General features: G+C 37.1%; 1 protein-coding gene across 22 annotated transcripts in view; it reads right to left on the reverse strand.

Moving 5' to 3' along the window:
- PHF21A (PHD finger protein 21A) overlaps positions 1-25,082 on the reverse strand; it is a 195,038-nt gene that overhangs the window by 164,001 nt on the left and 5,955 nt on the right. For 18 of the 22 annotated variants that reach the window (XM_042904289.1, XM_042904286.1, XM_042904285.1 and 15 more), the window contains 2 exons: positions 3,219-3,259; positions 1,700-1,811 (listed from right to left, as the gene is read on the reverse strand). The gene's annotated coding sequence lies outside the window, so the exon portion shown is untranslated. The remainder of the gene's footprint in view (positions 1-1,699; positions 1,812-3,218; positions 3,260-25,082) is intronic. The other 4 variants (XM_042904276.1, XM_042904279.1, XM_042904278.1 and 1 more) reach the window with 1 other exon arrangement.

Here is a 25,082-nt window from a genome sequence, read left to right on the forward strand (position 1 = left end):
TGTTCTCTATACCAAATATTTACTTGGTGTAAGGTTCCACTTTTTTTTTTTTTTGATTAAAAGTAAACTCCACACCCAACATGGGGCTCAAACTCATGACCCTGAAATCCAGAGTCGCATGCTCTACTGACAGAGCCAGCCAGGCGCCCCTCTACTTCTTTTTTTAAAAAATTAACTAAACCTACTCTAAAGAGTATTCTGAGTAATACATAGATCAAAAGTGGAGTCTTGGGGTGCCTGGCTGGCTCAATCAGTACATGCGACTCTCAGGGTTGTTAGGTTCGAGCCCCATGTTGGGTGTAGAGATTACTTTAAGAAAAAAAAAAAGTAGAAAGTCTTGACAGATTTATGTGTCCTTACTCATCATATGTCTAATACTAAAATATTAAGTTTCAATTTGTACAAAATAGTCATTTCTTACTGTGTATCTAGAATGCTAAGAGATACAATATCTTTAACTTTTAACTAATAGTGCTAAAAGTTATTACAGATACTAAAAATAATAAACTCTTTAGAAACATTTATTGAAAACTAACATCTGGGGCACCTAGGTGGCTCAGTCAGTTGGGCATCCAACTTTGGCTCAGGTCATGATCTGGCAGTTCGTGAAATCGAGCCCTGTGTCGGGCTCTGTGCTGACTGCTCAGAGGCTGGAGCCTGCTTCGGATTCTGTGTCTCCCTCTCTCTCTCTGCCCCTCCCCTGCTCTCACTCTCTCTCAAAAAAAAAAAAAAATTAATTAAAAAAACCTAACACTTATTAATATGAATAAAAATTACATTAAGAAAACAATGCAATGCTTGTTTCTTATTTTCATGGTGGCATTTCTTTGCTGACACTCCACATGTCAACAGTAAAGGCTACTGCACAAAGAGCCTGGCAATCCTGATTTCAGAGGCTACCTTCTGAAGCTGCCAAAGTTCCTCTGCTCAAATCCTGGTATTAATAGCTGTTGACAAAAATCACCTCAGCTAGTGAGACTGATGTTTCCTAACCACGGGATGAGAGTTATACATGCATACACACACAATTAGATTTATGACAATGTCTGAATGTGTTTGAATATATATATCTCTCCTCTCCGTGCTTTGGTTTTTTGGGGGAGAGGCTAGATCCTCATTTAGAAAAAGAAAAGGAATACCTACACAGGTCCTACCACTGCAACACAGGGTGAAGTCAGGTTTCCCAACAGCACCCTCTCTTTCCCAGGTCCACTGCAGGGTCTGTATCTCTCCCTACCACCGACGTTCATTCTGATATGTAGTTTCTACCTCAGCCTCCCAGGCCCAGGCCTAGCCAACACACACACATTCTTCTATTTCTTACCCTTTACAGAAATCAAGCACATCCACTAAAATCATCCCAACTATACCCAACAACAAGAACACTGGGAGTAAATTTAAAAACTCAAAGAAATTCAGAATGAAGGAGGCTGGAGAGGAGTGTCTAAGAACATAGTGACAATGAGGCCGAGATTTTAGAGTTGGTTGACACATTTACTAGAATGCTATTTAATGATTAAAAACAGTCCTGGCCAGAATCATATACATATTTACTACACAAAGGGTAACACAAGAGTATGTGGTGGTCTCGGCATAACCAGTAAGAATTTAATAGAAGTGGAAGTTATGGGAGGATAGATTTCAGATCAATTTAAGGAAGAGCTAAGGATTAGAGCTGTACAAAAAAGGAATGGGTTACCTTATGAGGTAGTGGGCTCCCTGTCATTAGAAGTATTCAAGAATGCTGCATATCATATCCCCCTCTTGGAGATTCACAATGCACATTAGCATATTAAAGGTTCTGAGAAGTCCTGCAGTAAAGAAACCTGTTTAACTTTGTTTAACGCAGCATTTCCCAAATTATTTGACCACAGAACATTTTTCCCACCCCCACCCCACCTCAATAATATTTACTCATTTCTGTGGAACTAGAATTGCTCAGAATACATTACAGAAAATAATGAGCTACACTTTTTTTTTAATGTAGTATTTTTTAAAATGTAGTATTCAATATGTACCCGAATAACAATCTGACAGGGACACAGGAGAAGAAATTGCCACACTGGTAAAAGGCTGGAAGAGAAAGCCCTTAAGGTCCCTTCTCTAAGATTCTGTGATTCTATCACATCTCAAAGAAAAGGGCTATAGGTTCGTGATTATTTATTTAAAAATGTTCCATGAGGGAAAGGCAAGTAGAATAAAAAGGTAGTCAGATGTAAGGTTAACTGGTTCAAATGCCTCCCTTTCATGTTCAAAGCCCAATCCCTAAAAGATAAGAGAAACACCTCAAGGACAGTAAATTATCAAAACGAAGCCTTAACCAAATATCTACTCCAGCCACTAAGTTAATTATGAATTGAGAGAGAGAATTTAAAAAACAAAAACAAAAACAAAAAGAAGTAGCCTTGCATCAGGGAACTATCCTATTCCAGCTCTCTTGTTTATTTTTTTTTTATCATAATACATGCTCTCCAAATAAGGTTGATATTTGTTTGATTCTTAGTCACTAGACTGCCCTGCGCAATGTGCAATCCTGAATGAGACATTCAAAAAAATGACTGAAGTGTGACAACTTATAAGCTGTTAGAATAGATATTAAAGCAGATATTAAGGAAAAAATGTGTTTGCCTCTATGCCCTCACACTGCTACGTTTCACTCTCTCTCTCTTTTTATTCTTTCCTCATTTGGAATTATACAAACAACACACACTGAAAATGTACTGTCAGACATGAAGCCAATCCAACATTAAATTTAAGGATATAAATGCTTAGGAGTCCCAAATTTCAAAGTCAAGGTTCCCATAGTTACATTAACCTAGCCATTTCACATATATACGAAGGCCATCAAATTTAACAGCATATTAAGTAATACAAAACACAATAGGAACCTCAACTTTTGAAATTCCTGACTTCAGAATTTTCAGCTCTAACCACTGCATTAAGGACATTTTTGGCAAAGGGGACCTTTACATTTTAACAGGTTATCGAATGTAGGAACATGCAAGCCTAGCAGTATTATTAGAAACACAAATGCATTTGCGATATAGCTATGTGAAATTAGACAAAAATTCACTTTCACTCAGTGCAAACAGTAAAGCCTCATTTCTGGGAGAAAGCTTTTTTGCAAAAAAAAAAAAAAAAAAAAAAAATCACTGAACATTTGAATTATTACCCAACTAGCATCAGGCACACTAGGCCTGCCTCAAGAAAGTACTTACCAATTTTGGGGAAACTGGCTGTCCTTCAGCTCTCTTGCTCCCTACAGCAGAAGAAGGGGAAAATGGAATTAGACTATAAACACAGATTTAGGACATGTCATCAAAAGCTGAAGACTTAAAAGATTTCTATCAGATTTTAAGAAGAAAAAAACAAAACACACAAAAATCCCCAAAGCTTTAACCAATCCCACCCCCCCCCCCCAATCCCCCAAAACGGAAGAGACATAGTTTTCACAGCAAGGAAAAAATTCAAAGGCAGTTAAATCTCTAATTTTCCATTTTTCATTTTTCCACAGTTTTTTCAAGACAAGGAAAAGTAGTTGACGGTTTCCCTTTCCTAAGAGACACACAGAAATAAAAGGTACCTCATCTAAATAACACACAAATACAGGCTCATCTCCAACAAATGGCCTTCACTGTTCATGGCTTTATACCAGCAAACGAAGCTAACATCACTGGCCCTTAGTTTGGTCTATTTAAAAGGCTTTTTTTCAATTAATCTCAAAATGGACTTGTCTTATATAAGCCTTTAAAACTGACAGCATTTTACCCATATCGTAATTTCAATTACACTTTTCATTCACATCCTTCAAGTCTCACCACTTCAGACTGTAAACCACACAACACAAACGTGCCTTTCTCTATGCCACGTTTAATCAGTGATAGAGCCAGAAAGAAAATTAAGGTTTTGGGATCTCAATCTAATGCTCAATGACGCTTTTATCAACTGTGTTTTTTTGTTTTTTTTTTTTTTTAAGATTAACTAAACTCCATTAAGCTGACTTCAAAGTTAGAAAAGTCAAGTCAGGCTATATTGTTTATTTTTAACTCACCCCCACCCCAAACTTCTTTTTTGTTAAAAAAAAAAATTAGGAAACAAAAATTAAAACTTTTCTCCTAATATTTTAGTATTAAGTTATATAAATTCCACATGACATGCTCTGAAACTTCCTTATGCTTTAAACACAGTATGTTTGTTGACTGATGTTACTCCAATAGTGTTCTCATTTCAAGGGATATTTCAAAAAATCTTGTTACCCAGATTATAAATTTTTATTCAATCATGTATAGTCACACCAAACATACAGTGAGATAATTTAAAAGGGCCCCAATTCATGCAGTTAACATTTCCAAAAGAAATTCAATTTGCCGTTTTATCCTGCCTTTTCTTTAGCAGCAGTATTTCTGAAAGTTCTCAAGTCCACATAAATGGCTATTTTAATCACCAAGATTAGAATGACTTCAATGAAAAAAAAAATCATGCAAAGGTCTGTAGAATGATGTGGTTATTAAAAAGCAGATTTTCACAAGGAAAAGAAAAATTGTAACTGTGTGGTAACTAAATGTTAACTAAAAGTTTAGATGTTAACTAAATTTACTGTGGTAATCATTTCATAATACGTACACATACCAAATCATTATGCTGTACAACTAAAACTGACATAATGTTATATGAGTCAATAATATCTCCACTTAAAAAAAGGGATTTATTAACATTACAGATGGTACCTACAGGATTCTGTACTACTCAGAACAGTACCAGGCATGTAGTAAATTCTCAATTAATATCTGTTAAACGAGCGAATTGAGTGGACCCTTAACTCTTCACTTATTTTCCCTATTAAACATTTCTTGTTAGCTCTTTCATGCTGGTGATAATTTCTTATGCATCAATCTCCCACAGCATTATTTGTTAAGTGAATGACTTTGGATAAAAACAGTAGAGATGTTACCATTTAAAAGCATAATGAAAGGGAAAAGATTGATATATTGTACTAAATTAAGAACTTCTGTTCATCAAAAAAAAAACACCATTAAGAGAATGAAAAAACAAGCCATAGAATTGGAAATGACAATTCCAACACATATAACAATGGTTTATAACCAGAACATATAAAATATGCTGAAACTCAAAGTGATCAGGATAGAATTAGGATTTTTACTTTTACTTATGTGGCATTTGAGAAAGTAGAGTCACATCAACTCTTCTAAACAGTCATATTTAGTAAAAAGACACAATGGATGTACACTTTATCTCTAGGGCATTTTCTCCAAAAATCAATCTCAGAGTTAATCCCAAATTGATAAAGAATTTTACCATGACATCATGAAACCAATGTATCATAAAACTACTCATAAAACTGCTTGCAGGGACTGCAGATAGCACATAGGAAATCAAAGCCTAAGAGGTTAAGTGACTTCCCCGAAGGTCACACACCAATTGGTTGTAAAGCTGGAGAAAAGCTTACAGACCTGGAGATTCCTTTGACTGAGCTGGCCTTTCCACTAGACCTCACCGCCTCTTAACCAGGCACAGCAGTAACACTTCTAAGAAACAAACTATAGTAAACCCTGGCAAAATATCTTTGGAAAAGTCTCCATATAAATTTTTAAGGAAAAATCATATTAGTAAGCTATGTAGGGCAGGTCTTAAAATTTGAGCTCCGTTAAGCCTAAGGGATCCTCATGAATGGGTTTCAGAGTGGTCTACCAACCCTACAATACTATATGTTAAGTTCTGTATGTGTAAGAATTCTGGGAAGAGGACCCACAGCTTTAATAAGGTTTACAAAGAGGCTCAGATACCAAAAAAAAAAAAAAAAAAAGTCAATTATTTTTAGACTAGTGATTCTTAAACACTACGCATCACAACTACCAAAGTGTTTCTTCTGAAGACTGATTATTAATCAACTACCCTTTGGAAACTGATGAAAAAGAAAAGATTTTATTTCTATAATTTAGTAAGAGTGAGCAAAAAAGATGTGTATGTAAATGTGTATTTTAACACTATCTGTATGTAAAATGTATTTAAGTCTGAAATGCAAGTTTGATTTCCTCATGTTAAGCTGATTTAAAGTCCACTTAATTTGTTTCTCACATACTCTTGACACTCATAGCTAAGGTAGTTACAAATTTGAACCGTATCTGCTGAAAATGTTCAAATATAGATTTTTTTCTTAAAAAATACACTCAAAACATACAAGTGGAACTAAATGAAATTATCTTTGCTTTTACAGATGAATTTTATCTTGCTAACGTAACTTCCCATGATTTTTTGCAAACTGGAGATGGTTCACCTCTCCAGAACTTCACAGGTAGCTGCTTTAATTAGAGCTGGTAAAGAAATGAATCATTCAGATTTCTAATATGGTTGTAAAATTTAAAATATCATCAATAAATCAGAGATGATTAATAACAACTTAAGTACCTTTTGTAAAAATATCTAAAACCTTTGTATATGAAAAATATAAACAAATTCTACAGAAAAAAGGTTTAACATTAGATCGTTTTAAATTAGGCTAAAATTCACCCCACTACAAGTTTGAACAATTAAGTTTATAGTCTGTGCTCAATCATAAATTTTGATAAGGGACTAGAATAGCACAGATAATTGTCATTCAAAGACACTTTAAAATGTCACCTTACGCAGAAGATTCAATCTCTTCTCCTCTACTACACCAAGCTGATACACTGATTTTATATACAATAAGTTTTACTGCTTTTTATCTGCCCTTCCTAACTTCCAACAGAAAGCATAGTAAGTTTGAAATAAATTAAAATGCAAGTAAGTACTCAAAAGGAAAAACAGAATCCTGCTTAATGAGATTTAGTCCGTTAGGTCTCGATGTCATAATCATCCCTGTGTCCCCCCATCCCTCTTAATCTTACTCTCATGGACATGTCTCTAGCACTTCTCCCCTCAGTCTCAAGAAGCATCAATTTCCCCCTCATTAGGATCATTCTGTTTCGTCCATCTTAAAAAAAAAAAAAAAAAAAAAAAAGTCTCCCTTGACTCCATATCCTTCTCTAGTTACCGCCCCATGTCTATGCGCCCATTTATAGCAAAACTCCCAGAAAGACTTAACCATACTCATTGTCTCTAGTTCCTCCCCTCTCATCCTCCATTGAACTCACTCCATTAGGGCTTTGCCCTCCATTCTCGTTAAGATCACCAATGACCTCCCCATTGCTACAGCCAACAGAAAAGTCTCATCCCTCACTTCTATGTTCACACCACTTGATCTTGATTTCCTCCTAATCTCTCTGGCCACTCTTCTAGATTTCTCATGCTGGTTCGTTCTCATCTCTCAAGACCTCAAAATGTTGAACTGCCCCAGGGCTCAGTTTTTGGAACTCTTCCTGTTAGGTAATCTCACCCACTCTCATGGCTATAAAAGGACCTGTACACTGGCGACTCCCAAATTTTTATCTCCAGCTCAGACCTTTCCCCTGAATTCCAAACTCATACACCCGAATGCCCACTCAACACTTGTCAAATAGGTTTCTCAAGCTCAGCAAGTTCAAAACTAAATTCTGGACTACCTATCCGTTCAGGTCAAAACCTTAAAGTCATGGTTGACTTCTCTTTTTTCCACATCCTATATCCAATCTAACAGCCAAACATCTTGCCTCTACCTGAACAATACACAGACTTTGACCACTTGTGTCACCTCCACTACAACTTCATTGGTCCAAGCCACCATCACCTTTAACCTAGATTATTACAATAGCCTCCTAACCTCCTTCTCCAATTCCATCTTTGTCTTGCCACAGTCTATTCTCTCAGCAGCCAGAGTGCCTCTTCAAGTTTTATTTATTTTTGGGACAGAGAGAGACAGAGCATGAATGGGGAGGGTCAGAGACAGAAGGAGACACAGAATCCGAAACAGGCTCCAGGCTCCGAGCTGTCAGCACAGAGCCCGACGCGGGGCTCGAACTCACGGACCGCGAGATCATGACCTGAGCCGAAGTCGGCCGCTCAACCGACTGAGCCACCCAGGCGCCCCCAGAGTGCCTCTTCAAAATCCAAGACAGATTTGGTCACTCCTCTATTCAAATTCCTCCAGTGGCTTCCCATCATACTCAGAAAAAAAAGCGTAAGTCCTTTAAAATAGCCCACAAGAGGGGCACCTGGGTGGCTCAGTAGGTTAAGCATCGAACTTCAGCACAGGTCATGATCTCATGGTTCAGGAGTTCAAGCCCCGCATCAGGCTCTCTGCTGTCAGCACAGAGCCTGCTTGAGATCCTCTGTCCCCTTCTCTCTCTGCTCCTCCCCCATTTGCACACGTGCATGCTCTCTCTCTTTCAAAAATAAATTTTAAAAAAACATTTTAAAAAATTTTGTAATGGCCCACAAGACTCAAAGTGATTTGGGCCTCTGCTACTCTCAGACCCCATCTCTTCCCCTCTCCCCACTGCTTAATCTGCTCCAGCCATTCTGACCTCTTTTTTGTACTTCAGAAACTCCAAACAAGTTCCCTTCTCAAGGCTCTTCCACTTGCTTTTTCCTGTGACTGGAACACTCTCTTCTATCAAATATCTTCATGGTATACTCTTTCAAAATGTTTAGGAAATATACAGCAGTTCCAGGAGTAGAATAATAAAATAAACACTACAACTGTCATCAGAATTGTTCCTCTCCCCAAACTTCTGTGAGGATGTTCTTTCTTCTACCAACAACACCCTTTTCACCTTCTCTCCACCTAGCCAAATCTCAGGCAGTCATTCAGGTCCAGATAAAGACTCAGTGATAAATGGAGACCTTCCCTATAACCATCCCAAATCCCAGCGATTCCTCTCTTTGAATTCCCAGATAGTTTATCATCACTCACATTCATCTTAAAATTTAACCACATATGGTCTCACATTGTAACTTACAGGTCTTATTTCCCTGACTATACACACACACACACACACACACACACACACACACACACACAAAGCAGACTAGAATTAATGCCTTGTATAAGTCATTCTCAAACCTTGATCAGGATAACTCTAAAATTTCAAAAAATACATAAATTCACAGGCTCTACCCTTAATGATTCTGAATTCATGTAGTCTGACTTAGAGCTCAGATAGCTGTATTTTTTTTAACTTCCCCCAGAAGAGTCTGATGGGCAGCCAGGATTAGGTATCGTTGCCTTCTAGTCCTCTATTTCCTTTAGTACCTAGGAAAGTAGGCCTTCAAATAGCCTACAGCTAGAATGGACACCCCAGAGTACCAAAACCATTCCTTCATTCCACAGGGGAACAGCAATCCAAGAAGTCTAGATGACTAGCCAAAAGCTACAAAGATAGCAGGAGGCAAATCCCAGCCTAAAACCCAGATTTACTGCTCTCAATCTAGGAATCCTTCCATTATACCGTGCATAAATAAATGAAAGTAATAAAAATCCACAGTTCACATATAGGCACAGTAAACAGTGATTTCCTAATACTTGACCAGTGATTGCAATGTCCAACCTCTAAGAAAGTGCACGTTATTAGCTTCTATATGCTTGAAAATGTGAGCAACATTAGCTGACAAAAGACTTAAGAGGTCAGAGAGTAATTGTGGGAAGGCTCACAAATAAAAACACAACTTTTACCAAGTCCTCTTGCAATTTGTATAAAAACCTGTAGAATCATTTATTTTGTAGCTGAGAAGTACTAGAAGAAATAAATGGGAAGAAGAAATCTTGCTTCATCATGCTATAAAGTACAAAAATCCTTATTCACAAGCTTCCACAGCTCACAAAGCTGTAAATGTTTTTGGAGTCTAATCATAACATAAACTTCTTAATTACAGATCAGACTTAGTAAATCACCCATATCCCAAGATAACTCAAACTCTTATCTTAATAATCAGTTAACCCCAGGACCAAAACTCTTGCCATCGACAACAAAAAAACAACTCAGCTATCTATAAGGCGTTACGAAGGAGTTTGGGTTTATGCTGGTGTACAGGGATTTAAGCAAGTGTCTCCTATTAACACTAATGGGAGTTCTGGGTGTAAACCATAAGCACCAAGGAGGAGGATCAATGCCCAGCACTGCATCTGTGAAAACCCTTCCTACTGCACTAACTGCAACTACTGGGACTTGTTCTCCCAGAAATGGGATAATAGACCCAAATTCCTATGTCTCGAAAGCACAAAGATAATTCAGACAGAAGTCATTAAGGAAGGTCACCAGTAAACACCCGACTTTAAAAATATACAGGAAAAGGCTAAACTAAAACAACTGACACACTGAGGAAATTTTATAAAATAGCACCAACCAACATGCACAGAAGAAACTAGTGAATTGCTGGGGACAAAATACCTCTTGCAAAAATTCAACAGCCAAATTTTTAAAAATTAGAGCACAGTAAATCCAACTATAGCCAGAAACACACACACACAAACAAAACAAAAACTCCTCCCCTGATGGAGCCCTAAGTACACTACAACCCTTGCTTTTGAAACACAGAAGAAAACTCCTGCTGCACTGTTAGCCAGGAATAATCACAGAGTACTTCCAGACAAACGGATAACAATCACAAGCTGCCAAGGACGACCAAAACTAACTAAATAAAAATTATTGCACCTTATTGTGTTCCATACTGCCTCACTTCTCAATATAGCAGTGCTGTACTCACCAGGCTGGAAAATGAGCAGGTGCCTTTCAGGCTATAGAAAAATTAGTGACACGCACACACACACACGCACACACATACACACATACACACATACACACACACACACACACCCCAATCACAAACACAAACACAAAGAGAATGATATTCTTTCACTTGAAGGGGTTTAAGAGATGCAAGGCTTTGCTGTAGGCCTAGAAAACTAAGAGTAGGCCTCACCGAAGAAATGAGGAAAAAGGAAAGGTTTACTCCAAATCCACATTCAAAGACTGAAAGAATTAACATTCATTTCAATTAAAATGCTTTGGCAACAATCCTTTTTTAAAAAAAAAAAAAAAAGAGAGAGAGAAATTAAGATTTGCCCCGTTTTTAACCCCAAAAGAAAATGAGAATCTTTTCTCTCTACACAGGTTTAGCTCCACAACACAAATAAAAGAGAACCCTGACTTAAGGCCTGAAAACTAAAAATGGTTCCAAACACTCATAGTAAAAAAAGAAAAAAGAAAAAAAACCTATGTAGTCCAACATATTGATTCTTTATCATCACTGCTATCATTAATGAACATTTAGCTTTTTATCTGCGTTTTGAAATGTCAATGAGAAACTGAAAAAGCTACAATATGCTGGAGATTTTAACTTTTGAAACAAAAACCACAAAGAAGCACGAGTCTGAAGCATAAAGCCTCAATCATGCTGATAAGTAAGTGGTCCTAAAAGTTGAAAGTGAAAGCAATATACACCAAAAGAAAAAAAAGAAGTTTGCTTGATATTAATGCTAGCCTTTAAAACCAAAAATATGTTCTGTTACAGAAGACTGAAATCAGGGCTTCCATTAACCTTGTTAAAAAAAAAAAATCCCATGAGCATGGATTTTTTTCCTAAGTCTCTTCATCAGAGCAGCATGGGGTCCCATTAGGCACCCTATTTTACTTTCACCTTATAAATAACGTTAGCTATTCGCTATTTCCATGGAAACCAAGTACAGAGAAACCCACTTAAATGAATACCGGTTAAAGGAATAAGTTTTATTTTAGAAAGATTTTGCTGCTCTAGATGAACTCTACTGGGGAATACTATAAAGTCGTCTTTAGGTATAATTTTTAAAAATATATCTTTGGTATAAAGGAAGCTTATTACAGGTCCTATTAAATACGTACACTCCTTGCACTAAACTAAATATGCCAGACAGCATCATAACATTGAAGATACCTTTTCAATGCACTGCATGCGGGTTTAGATGCACAACACCCAATGACTATGCTTCCTCATGCATTGGGGTAGAATAATTACTCCTATGGGTCTAATTTAAACTAATAAAAGCAAGGAAATTCAGAAATAAGGCTACCATCACCTTGCAGTGACTAGAAATGAGCAGGCCCCACAACTGCAGGCACAGGCACAACTTACTACTCCAAAGAGAAGCGAACGAGGGAGCAAATAACTTAAGTTCCTAATCACTGTTATCAGGTCCAGGGATAGCAGATAATCAAAATTCCCTCTTCAACAAACTATTTTAACAAGTAATAACATGTATTCCTTAGTCAATTGATACATACACGCAGATGAAATAGAACCAGGTGACACAGAAATAGAACGTTCAAAGGATAAAATGCTGAGAACAAGATTTTGTAATTTCCAACTTTAAGTTGCCCTACATATTCTAGAAAAGACCATTACTGGTAGCCCATACAAAAGTTGCCAACAGGCAAGTATACATAAAATAAAATGAAACTAACAAGGATAGTAAATTCAAAACTAATAATCCAGAGTTTCTAAAGACAGAAGGGGTAAGAAAACTAAAATCTTTCTAGCAGTAGTGGCTGATGTCTTTAATAAGTTCAAAGACAAATTATGAAAGCAGTATTATCCTAAAGTGTGGTTACCAGTATTAAATTTACAATGTATGAAAAGAGTTAACATTCTCACACACATTTTTTTCCAGTATACCAACAGATCTACTTGTACTGCATGTTTTAAAAACATAAAATTACTTTCCTTGTTATGTTTCACACACTGTAAACATTGGCAAAATGATAACTGTTGAAGTTGGGTTAAGAGGTATGTGGGGTTTGCTAATATTATTCACTATGCTTTTGCATATGTTTTTAAATTTCCATGAAAAGAGGTTTTTAAAAATCCTACAAAGTGAAAACTCTTTTCTCAAATATGTTTTTCAGTATGTATAACTATGCAACGGATGAAATGCCTTGGATAGATCTTAGAAGCTACTGAATTTAAATCCAATATAGCCATTAACATTTAACCACAGCTAATTTCCAAGTTTTACTTTTCTTACCAAAACAATCCAGTTAACAGTTCAAAACCACTAGGAGAAATCTGGAAAAGGTCTATTTGCAACTACCAACTAATGAAATGCCAACAATGCCTAAAAACAAGGCATCACAGCCACATTTTGTACTTTACAGACTAAAGAAAGAAATTCTAGGGACAGCTGGGTGGCTCAGACGGTTAAGCGTCCGACTTCGGCTCAGGTCATCATCTCGTGGTCCATGGGTTCGAGCCCCTTGTCGAGCTCTGTGCTGACTGCTCTCAGAGCCTGGAGCCTGCTTCAGATTCTGTTTCTCCCTCTTGACACCCACCCCTGCTTACGCTCTGTCTCTGTCTCTCTCTCAAAAATAAATATTTTTTAAAAATTTAATAAAAACATTTAAAAACTAATCATTACGATAGCATTTCGTTTTGTTTTTAAGAGAGACAGAATAAGATGGTGGTGGCTTTGGAGGGACTGATCAACAGCAGACGGGATAGCGTACACAGAGAAGAGATGGCAAAGAGACAGTAAAGAAAAGGGGAAACGAAAGGCAACAGAGGGAGTATGCGTAATAGATGTGCACCTCTCTATAACACAGTTAACGCACCCCTGAACCAGGCAGGTTTCCACGTAAGTCTAACAGTTCAGCCCGGGCAGCAGTGGCCCACCTTTTACAAATCGGGTAGAGACAGACTGATTTTCAAAACTGTGCAATTCTTTAAATCAACCCCAAAGACCTCATAGGGTCTACTTCTAACTCCTGCATTCATTAAGATGAAATACACTTCTAAACTTTCTAAAATTCCATTCACCCAAGAGAAGCCAACTTTTATAAGCCCTACATGAATAAAATGTAATACTGTGCATATACTATGCTAATTCTAGAACTACAAGGCTTCACTTACTGACCACTCTAGCAACTGTAAAGTAACATTACATTTTTTTTTTAATTGAAAGAAAACCATACGGTAAGTACCGCGCTTTATCAAAACAAACTTGTTGGAATTTCTGCTCAGAAAGCAGAAACATTGTTTTAGGAACACAGACAAAATAAAATCTAGTAAATGCTTCTACCCACCTACTAGGCCTTTATGAACTGGTACAGTTGAGTAAATAAGAACAAAAAGTTAATGGAAGCTATTATTCTACTTTAACTCAAATGCTCATCGGTGGTAACACATGCCATATTCAGTGTGTTGTGATAAGCTGTTAAAAATACATTTGTTGAATCCTAGGGAAAAAACTCTACAGATCAAAGATCAAAAAGTTTCAGATCCGAATTCGTAGTGAATGAATAAAATTAATTCTATTTCACACTAATGATCATTCCCCCTCCCTCAATTACTAATTTCACTTACCAGACAGATACACACACACACACACACACACACACACACACACACACTAATGGACATATTAAAAACTCAACTACTTTACCAAAAAACATCTTAATTCTAAGATCACTGTAAGGAAGAAACTTAAAGAGTTGCTTTTCTTATGATCAGCTTATTCTTAGGCCCAGTTTCTAGGCTCAATATAGGTAACATATGACAATTAAATATAGAAAGAAAATAACAATTACCATAAGAAAAGACCAGGCACCAGATGAGAGGAAATTTCACAAAGGCAAAATGCCCAAAATCAGAAGGCAAATAAATGATGTCCGTCGTTACTAGAAAGCGTGTGTGTGCCTCTACAATTGTTTCCCTTAGTTATCCCACCCAAGCCTGTGTTCTCAAGGGTTAAACACATAATTTATCCTGAGCAGCCGACCCAGTGGACTTACCAGCTGATTAGGACTTTAGACTTTTGAGTTATAATGCCTAGTCTACTACTGACTCCATGCTAAGTGACATATTGTAAACCACATTACTATGTTGATGCAAAAAAAAAAAAGGCTTATATCACTAAGTCTTTTAGTAAGCATAAAGTGCCCTGAGATATTTTTTTAAAGTCTGTTAAAACTGACATATTCCCACATATTTTCTATTTCTACCGGAACTTTCACAGACAAGAACTCATTAGATACACTTTTCCCATCCATACCTCTTCTCACCATGACATTTCAGGGAAAAAAAAACCCTCCTTTCCAGCTAAGCCCTCCATATTTACTCTTTCCCCATAATCTTCTAGTGGGACTATAACCATAACACTGCTAACAGCAGCTATTGCTTATCAAGTGTCTTAAGATTTCCTCATTTTATCTTCACATCAATCCTAGAAGGTTGGTACTATCATTCCCACATTGCAGATGAAGAAACTGAAGTCCAAATGAACAGCACAGTGCTCGTATAAGAGACATCTTTGTTGAAGGGAACATAAATAATCAGTCTAAGGTCACACACTCAACTTTAAGCGGTTGTACAGAGATTCCAACCCAGGGGTCAGACCACAAAGCTCAGGCTCTTTTCCCACTATGCAACATTTGTCTGAGGCCTTGAGAAGCGAAGAAAGGAGTTGGGAATTAAGGTTAAGTTCTAATACCTAACAACAGTTACCATTTATTTAGTACCACTATGTGTCAAGAACTTATCGTAGTTTGTACATTAACTTACCAATTCCTCCTAACGGCCTCTCGAGCTATGGGCACTATTAATTATTCATGTTTTACTTATGAAGAAAGAGAGGCAGAGGCACAGAGGGTGAAGTGATTTGACCATTATCACAGAGCTACTGTAAAGTGGCAAAGCCAGGATTTGAACCCATGCAAACTGTGTCTACCTCATACTTGACCAGTGATCTTCATTTACTTCCATGCTAAAAACGTCCCTTCACCCGAATGGCATGAAAACAAAACTTCTAACCTTTCCAACAAAATTACTAAATTGTAAGCCTTCGTGCTTTGACTAATTAAGAGAAAAGTAGCAGTACTCTTCTAAGCATGCACACCAGACCTCTTAATAGGCACAAAGGATACGCCCCTAGTGATTAGATCATTGCACTGCTCAGGAAGTGGCACACTGTAAATCTGGTTAAGAGCCCCTAGCCCATCTCTCTCCACACTCAGACCCACGCTAACCATGCACTGCAAGGAACAGGCAATTCAGAGATGTCCCAGTGCAATCTCCTATAAAATGAATGTCACTCTGGAAGTATCCAAGTGTGTATAGTAGTACCCTTCCAATACCCTTTCTTCTTCTTCCCAAACACCATAAAAAACACCACAAAAGGAATGAATGAATCTAAGCTACTTAAAAATCATAACAAATGTCCAATGATAACTACAAATTTAAATGAGAAAAAAAATGCAAAATTCTCATAGTTTTGTAACTTGTCCAAATTCTACATTCAAAAAAGGATGGGCCTCAAAAAAAAAAAAAAAAAAAGCCTAGCCCTCTTTGAAAGTCTCAATTCTTAAGACTATCTTATTATCATAAATGTGCCTTGAAAGGTGAGCGAAAAATCCATTTTTACCTCAGATTCTGAATATTTTCATACACATATTTAAAACAAAAATCACTGCTGTTGCATTACAAGTTACTGGGCTTTTCACCCTAATATCTACTACTATGACAATGTGTTTAATTACATAAGTAAAAATGAGCATGGATTTAATATTGGTATACTAACAAGTTATGGGTAAAAACAAATAAATACAGAAGAACAGGACTGGACCTAGAGGTGCTGAGAACTTGACACAATGAGAAAAGGAACTATGCAGCTCCCTCCATTGACATCGTAAAGTTGCCACATTTTCTGGGCTCTCTTTTGAATTAATGTGGCATCTGTTCCAAGTACAGCATGCTAACATTTTACTAAAAGATATTTTCATTCTACATTTGTATGTGGTTTGCTTTTTATTTGAACTCCTGTTTTATTTCAGTGGTCATTATTTCTTTATACCAACTTGTCCATTTGGCATTCCTAATCTATCTCCCCTGTGCACAAAAAGGGTGGGGAACCATCAGTTTAAAACCCTCTAACAGCAATAATTACAATATGCTTTGCATATAGATTAAATAAAGAAAATAAGCAGCACAAAGATTTTTGTAGGCTTTTTAGTATCAGGTCCTGATAAGTTAACAGCATCTGTTCCTTTCAGAAAAAGATTTCTGCTCTGAAGTACTGGTAGGGGGGTGGGGGGAAGGAGAGGAGAGAAATAAACAAATACTAAATAGAATAATCCAAGTGACAAAGTTTGGTCTTCATGAAATGAGGATTTCAATAATTTGCACGTATCCAACTCCACCGAACGAGAACTGCTTTTTATGACATCCTCAAAAATGCTGCAGCAACAAGCCAAATACAACCACTTGTACTTAACATGCATGCTGCATACTCCACAATGTTACGTCATATCAGGCACAGAGAAGACGCTTACCAAGCTATCCTGCGTTCTATAAACTGCCTAACAACAACAGAAAAAGGCACTGCCATCTCTATAGTGGGAGTAAGAGCTGTCAGGGTGGGCAGCCTCTTCCCTTTGGTCAACTAGAAGAAAACAAATAAGGCTTATATTTCTGTCTCTTAAGCTCACCTCTCCCAAGGCCTTTACTCTCAATCTTTCGGCCTTTCTCAGAAAGAAAGGCTGTTTCTTTAAAATTAAAAAGCTGCAAAAGATCACTCCAACTTAAAAGCCCCACACCTTGTGCCAACTGTCCTCCAGGTGTCCCCATGGCTGCCTCTTCTGCGGAAGAATGGAGCACTAGTCACCAAGTGGGTGCACCCACACCCTGCACATGGAAGGGGGCCATGGAAGGAATTATTACAACTTATATTTATATATATTTTTTTTAACTTTTTTTCTTTGAGACAGAGAGAAAGCATACTCCAGCATGGGGAGAGGGGGCAGAGGGAGGGAAGGAGGGGGTAGAGGGTGAGAGAGAGAGAGAGAGAGAGAGAGAGAGAGAGAGAGAGGTATCCCTAAACAGGCTCCCTGCTCAGATCATAGCAGAGCCCGACACTGGGCTCAATCCCACCACCCTGGGATCATGACCTGAGCCGAATGCTCAACTGACAGAGCCACCCAGGCGCCCCAGTATCAGCCTTTTTTAAATTGCAGCTTTCCCGTATGTTTTATAACATACATAAAACAGTAATTCAGAAAATTACATACAAATATACATGTACTGGTAGTCATAATTTTTTAAAGTTTGGAGACAAGAGGCTACAAAGGCCAGAAGTAAGAGAGGAAAATTAGGCTCTGCCATTAACTTACTCACATTCTTGTCTCTGCCTCAGTTTGACCATCCATGACATGAACTGAGCCTTCTGTACAGTGATAAGACTATTTTGAGAAATAATAAAATACTTTCGAGGGCATGCTCCGAGCCACACAAAGTGAAAAGCACATATGAATGCTACCGATGAGAAAACTCTTGAACTAGCTTGCTAAAACTGACTATACTGTAGTTTAAATAAACTGCCCAGGACACCTGGGTGGCTCAGTCGGTTTATCATCCAGCTCTTGGTATGGGCTCAGGTCATGATCTCATAGTTTTGTGGGTTCGAGGGCCACATCAGGCTCTGAGCTGACAGTGAGGAGCCTGCTTAAGATTCTCTCTGTCCCTCTCTCTGCCCCCCCCCCCCCCACTTGCACCGTCTCGGTCTCTCTCAAATAAAATAAAACTTAAAAACAAATTAAAAATAAATAAAGTAAACGGCTATGTCCTAGCAGATCCAATTCTTGGATTTTAAAGCCAAGCTTCAGCACTACTAAATATGAGTCTAAAGAAGCATGAAGGCACCTCAGACACAAGGAGTGCATTCTAGAACTAGGAAGGCCTTTTTTTTTTAAATAAGGAAAAGTTTATTACCTATGAAAGAAAATTTTTTTAATTTAAAAATTACAAAGGTGAATTATGACTAATAACCTTAGCACCAAGATAAAACTCTCAAAGCCTTAATGTAGATTATAAGGCCTTGCCTATGTCTTACTTTACACAATGCCGGAAAAACAAATGGCACTCGGATAATTTTTCTTTTCCTTCTTTTGTTGCTTTAAAAAATGGGGGGGTTTTAGGGGCGCCTGGGTGGCTTGATCGGTTAAGCGTCCGACTTCAGCTCAGGTCATGATCTCACGGTCCGTGAGTTCGAGCCCCGCGTCGGGCATTGTGCTGACAGCTCAGAGCCTGGAGCCTGTTTCAGATTCTGTGTCTCCCTCTCTCTCTGCCCTCCCCTGTTCATGCTCTGTCTCTGTCTCAAAAATAAATAAACATTAAAAAAAAATTTTTTTTTAAAATGGGGGGTTTTCAGTGTAACATTTGGTAGTGGTTAAGTGAGTAGGGATGGGAATGGGAGTAAGGTCAGCCAACACTCTTCACATAAAGATGAGAGTACCATAACTAATTCCCATGCAGGATACCTATCTACGTGCCGATTAAGCGGTACTGGTTTGAGGTTCCATTAATTAAAATATTAAAATTATTTCCTCAGCTTTAAAACACTATTCTGATTTGTAAATGTTGAATGAATGTCTCCTAACAACCAAGAAGAGAGCCCACCAGTTTAAAAAAAAAGTTATGTGAAACCATAATTGATCTCTTTATAAATAGTAGCTACCAGAATAAACTAGCAGAACTTAATTCTGAAATGATGTCTCCTAAATTACTTGCACGGGACAGAAAATGGTGTTGTCATTTTAAATTGGTTAACGTTTTTGAAAGTTTTAAAAATAACAATGACCATCTCTAAGGCATTAGGCCCAAGTAAAAAGAACTTAAAATGCTTTTTGCCCCACAGGTAACCATCAATCTAGAGTGCAGGTTTATAACCTTAATGTATAAACCTTACCTCTCTCCTTTCTACCTCACTCCCACTTCCTAATGAGCAGTATTTTCAAGAACAAGTTTTTTAAATAGCCACTTGAAAAAGAGTAAACTTCAGGACGGTATCATGGTGTAATTCTATTTATTTTTGAAATGGATATATATAGTACATATTTAAAACACAAGAAAATTTAGAAGTAGAATGGGATGACTTTAATTTTCTACTTTATAATAACTATATGGTTAGACTAACTCAGATGCACTGCCTTTATAATATGTCTTAAAAGAAAGGCCATTTCTCGTCAAACCCTCTAAAACTCTGACAGTTACCTAAGGACTAATTAAAATCGCCAGTGTAAAATATTTGCACTTATTCAGAAAATGTATGAAATAACCTACCATGCCAAAGTGCTCAAATTCAAACCTTAAGAAATAGATCTTCGTCCCCACTCCATGCTAGGCACTGTGCTTCACAACTGGCATACAGTGATGAACAAGACAGGCACTATCTCAAAAGCCTTCATTTCCATTCCATTCCAAAGCTCACTATTCCCAAAATAATCTAACCCAACCAAAATCAACATGAAACATTCTCAAAATGATATAGCATAGCTGTGGCCATTTCACTAAATTAAAAACTTCTTTAGTAATTCATTTTCTAGGTTTTTAACAGGAATTATTACATAGTTTAACACAATATTACGGACACTTAAGAGGAAAGGTTCTGGACTCAAACCTGGGCTTGAATTCAGGTGGTAGCATTTGCTACACCTATGTGATCCCAGGGAGGCCTTCATTTCCTCATCTATAAAATGGGGGTAGGGTAAGAACAGTAAATCCTCAGAATACTGCTATGAGAATTACAATTAAATGAGATCCTATATGTAAAAAGGCTTAGCACTATACATAATAAGTACTCGGTAAATGTTAAACCCTTATTATTATTGTTGTTATTAAGACAACAAATAACCCTACGGTACGAGAGCCGTTCACAACCTGCCAAATAGTCTTATATTTATGCCACTTTTCCAAGAACAAATACATATATCTGTGTAAGTTTGTATATTAACGTATAAAAATACTTTTAAATATAAAAGCCCATAATTGAAAGTTTTTATTACCATAACAACACACCAGTACATTTATGATATTTATATATATTACACACACACACACACACACAAAATGTATCAGTGGCACACTGTCAAGAACTATGCTAGAACAAGTTAAGAACTTGTCTGTTGGCCATGGACAGGGGGGTACTCAGATGACTCTAACTCATATACGAAAAATTTTTTAAAAATATTAACATTGTTAACACAACATAGACAAACATCTTAAAATCCAGGCACCTACTAGTGATTAAAAACTCGATTTATACATACCACTTTAGTCTATAAAGTACATTCATAAGTATTATCTCACCCGGTCCTTTGAACAGCATAGTGAAACAGGCTTTTACCATTATCCCCATTGTACCACAGAGAAAACTAAAGCCCAGCAAGGCTGAATTTCCCAAGAGCACACTGCTAGTGACAGGACTGGTCTCAAAAGCCAAGTCCTCTGACATCATCACAGTTGTTTCACTTCCACTGGCCTGGGACATTTCATTAAAAAAAGACAGAAAACTGTGCTCAATATTGTAGGTGTGTCAGAGGACTCTACAGGGATTACTCACGGCTGCCCAGTTTTACTCTCCTTATTTCCGACTTTGGTATTTCAAAAATTACACGTGTGTAATTAGAAAATGTAGATAAGGAGAATTCATCCAAATCTGATCTTTCCTGCATTGGCCAATTAATACTAGAGATTATTTTACCCCTTATAAAACTTAGCCTTTTGTATTTCCCTTCTTTGTAACCACTGAAATTTATTTCATTTTAATGTTGGGTCTTAAAAAGTTAATATAAGATAAATAAAACCACTCATAATGTGGAAGCATATCCGATCAGATCCCACAAATTTTTGACACATCTAAAGAATCAAAATATTAACAAATTTCAGTTCATATTTATGAGAGAAAAAAGGTTAGTATTATTATAGTGCGTTGGTTTGTTGTGTAAACGAGTACTTAAATAATTACTATTAAAGGCAGAATCTTCCTTAAAAACACAGCAGCGCTCAGCAATAATATCCCATGAACTACATTCAAGCTGGAAAAAGCTGGAATAGATTCTGGCCAGGCAGGTAAGAAAGACACGATCTTGATTCCGTATACCCTCAAACTAAAGCACATACATCACAACTTATGCTTACATTTTACAATATTCCCAGATGTCTCTTTCCCTTCTCAAAAGCTAAAAGAGACTAGCCATGGAGATAAAAATATCCTACAAGTTCAAGAGCCTAAAAGAAGTTAGTGTCCTAAAAGAGAAAAAGAATGTAAAGACTTATGATTTTTTTGAACCTAACATTTTAAGTACAACCCACAGACCTGAAACTACATTTTCTTTCCGGGGCTGCTCACTGGCCTCCAATACATCAATCCTGTAACACCGTGAACTGTGGTGATGGATTGGTTCGTGTTTCTAAACACAACAGAATTTTTCCAAGGTTACTTACACTGTGACGTGAGGAACATTTTTGCAGCGTCTTACTTTCTTTTAATCAAACTACTTTGGATATTTTACCAGTGCACGCATTATGAATGAAGAAATTTTCATTATTTTTTTGAACTTTCCAAAGTCAACCAAGGGCTGCGGTACAGTGACCAAGAGCTGAATCCTGGTCAAAATTCTGCTACTGGCTGGTTGTCTGACTTGAGGCACGTATCACTTAGGGAGAAACTGAGGTGCAAAGACATTTTACGTACAGCAAAAACTTCTAAGGAATTGCCACATCATCACCATAGGACAAAAATCTCAAGGTCTTATCAGAAACAGGCTAGGCTTCTAATCAGATAATAACGTCAAAAGAGAGGGGAAAATGGGAAGCACGATGTTTATTTAGTAACAAGAACCACCACTACTACTGCTGCTACTGCTACTTCTGAACATTTACTGAGGCTTTATTATGTGCCAGGCACTGTGCCACGTGCTTTCACAGACCTTAACATTTACTCCCTGCAACAACATACTGATATTCATTAATAAAAGAATCAGAACTTTAAAGAACAAAAAGAATAGGAATTTAAACTCACAACTGAAAATATAAACAAATTGTTAAAGAAACCTTACCTTTTTCTCTTTCAGACTACATCTTTGAGTGGTAAATTTACACTAAAACTACATTAAGTTTCAGGAATCTGTCTTCCATTTTAAAAATACTAAGATTCAAGGGGTGCCTGGGTGGCGTAGCCGGTTAAGGGTCAGGCTCTTGATCTCAGCTCCGGTCATGATCTCATCTCGCAGTTTGTGGGTTTGAGCCCCACGTGGGGCTCTGCGCTGATGGTGTGGAGCCTGCTTGGGAGTCTGTCTTTCCTTCTCTCTGCCCCTCCCCCACTTGTATGTGCACGGAAATAAATATAAAACAATTTTAAATAAAAAAAATAATAAATACTAAGATGCAAGATGTTGACAATTACGACAGAATAATAATAATAAAAAACCTCTGAGCTTAAATACGGGCACTGAATAACTGGCCCCATTCAAAGAAAAGAGAACAGCATATATCAGGCCCTACGATTATAAGCTCCTGATGCCCATAAGAGCAATCTATATGCTGTAATTGTAAAGTGATCTAGCACCACCACAGACAACAAAAAAATTTACAACTGCTAAGTTTTAAATATATAAACACACACATATACACATGTATCAGTTATTGTACATGTAAATCTTACAGCAGCCGATAAAACAACAACAAACTAATCCAAGATAAACTAAAACAGCAGAGTGTTTCTGAAGACTCACTTTAGAATAACAGCACCATGATAATTACAATATTAGCAATCAAATTTTACTTAGCAGAAAGTTCTTAGAGGCTTGGAAAGCTGTTTGTATAAAATGGAGTAGACAAGAGGGAAGGGTTCTCTGTGCTGTTTAAATCAACTACAGGTCCCAGCATGCAATGCTCTAATCCGAAGTTAAGCAAAAACCCGAAATGCATCCTGGGACTTGTAGTAAGTAAACCACTTCATTCTATCACTGTAAGTTTCAAGAAAGTCTGAACTATCTCCAGCACAATTTGACGAGATCTTATTATCAGGGCCTAGTCAAACTCAGATCTAACTTGTTTGCTCTCTGCTCCGGCAGTTTCTTTAGTACATATTGGAAAAGTATCAATATTTAGAACAACATTTTCACATTAGAAAAACCTCATACAGGATAAGCATATAAAAGAAATGCTTAAAAAGAAAAAAAAGGTTTTATACAATTAAAAAAATTTTTAAACCATGATACTCAAAGCCATTTTTTTAAGTTTGGTTGGATCAGTACGGAAGCTCTCTATCCCCCTCCCCAAAAAAGTTTTAATTGTTTTATCAGGTTTTCTCTTAACAGTTTTTCAAGTTATATTTTATATGTAATTTTTCTCACAGAAAATTCTCATACAAAAACATTTACCATACTCTAATAATGCACATTAGGAAATATATTCTTAAAGTAATACATACACATAACACCATCACACACACAAAAACAATAATACTTAAGTTTCTCTTTTGTCAAGTCCTTACTCAATTATTTTTGCCCTCCACTCCTAGCCCCTCATTTCACACACATACACGTTTCCAGAAAGAACACTTAGGAAAAAAATATTCCAAGTACAGACTCATTTCTCTCATCCACTGACCTCTTCTGACAACACAAAAGATTTTTTTTTGCCTATCAATAACATGTCCAAACCCAAACAGGTAACTTTGAGCCATTATTTATGTATTTACAGTTTCTACACACATCCTTATTTTCTGCAAGACTGAGGAAGGAGGCTGGGAAAAAACTAAGTGCAATCTGCATCAGGAGGCCTAACACAGGTGGTGGGTTATTTTCAGGCAACAGCACCTTCACAAACATGCTGTGGAATACAGTCCAAGAAATTCCTAACAAGGAAAGATAAGCTGGCACACAAATTTAACACAATCCAGCTAAAAATCACCTGCAACACATGTTACTACATTTCACCATAAAAGTGACAGGCTACTACAGGATCTGAAGCTTCATCAATACAACATACTGTCCATAAGGCCAGAGATAGCAGTTGCCATGGTTACTATCACCCACTTTTATCAGGAAATTATTGTCATTATTCTGAAGTTTTTGGTACTTATTTAAAAATCTAAAAAAAAAAAAAAAAAACAGTCTAGGGTTTGACTGTTAATTGAATGAATGAATCAACTACTGTCTGATTTGCAAGTATGCTGCTTTAGAGATGCACATGGTTAACAATACTTGGATCTGCAGCAGAAAAAAATCAATTCCTTTCTGCTGCTCCTTCTCCTCAAGTACTGACAGTTTGTATTCTCAATGCAGCCAAAACAATAAAACAAAACCCATCTTTTTGGCTTCTGTGTTTAAGTTCTTTTTTGTCCCCTAGGCCCACAGAGTCAA

The sequence above is a fragment of the Panthera leo genome, chromosome D1 (assembly GCF_018350215.1).
Source record: "Panthera leo isolate Ple1 chromosome D1, P.leo_Ple1_pat1.1, whole genome shotgun sequence".
NCBI lineage: Eukaryota > Metazoa > Chordata > Mammalia > Carnivora > Felidae > Panthera > Panthera leo.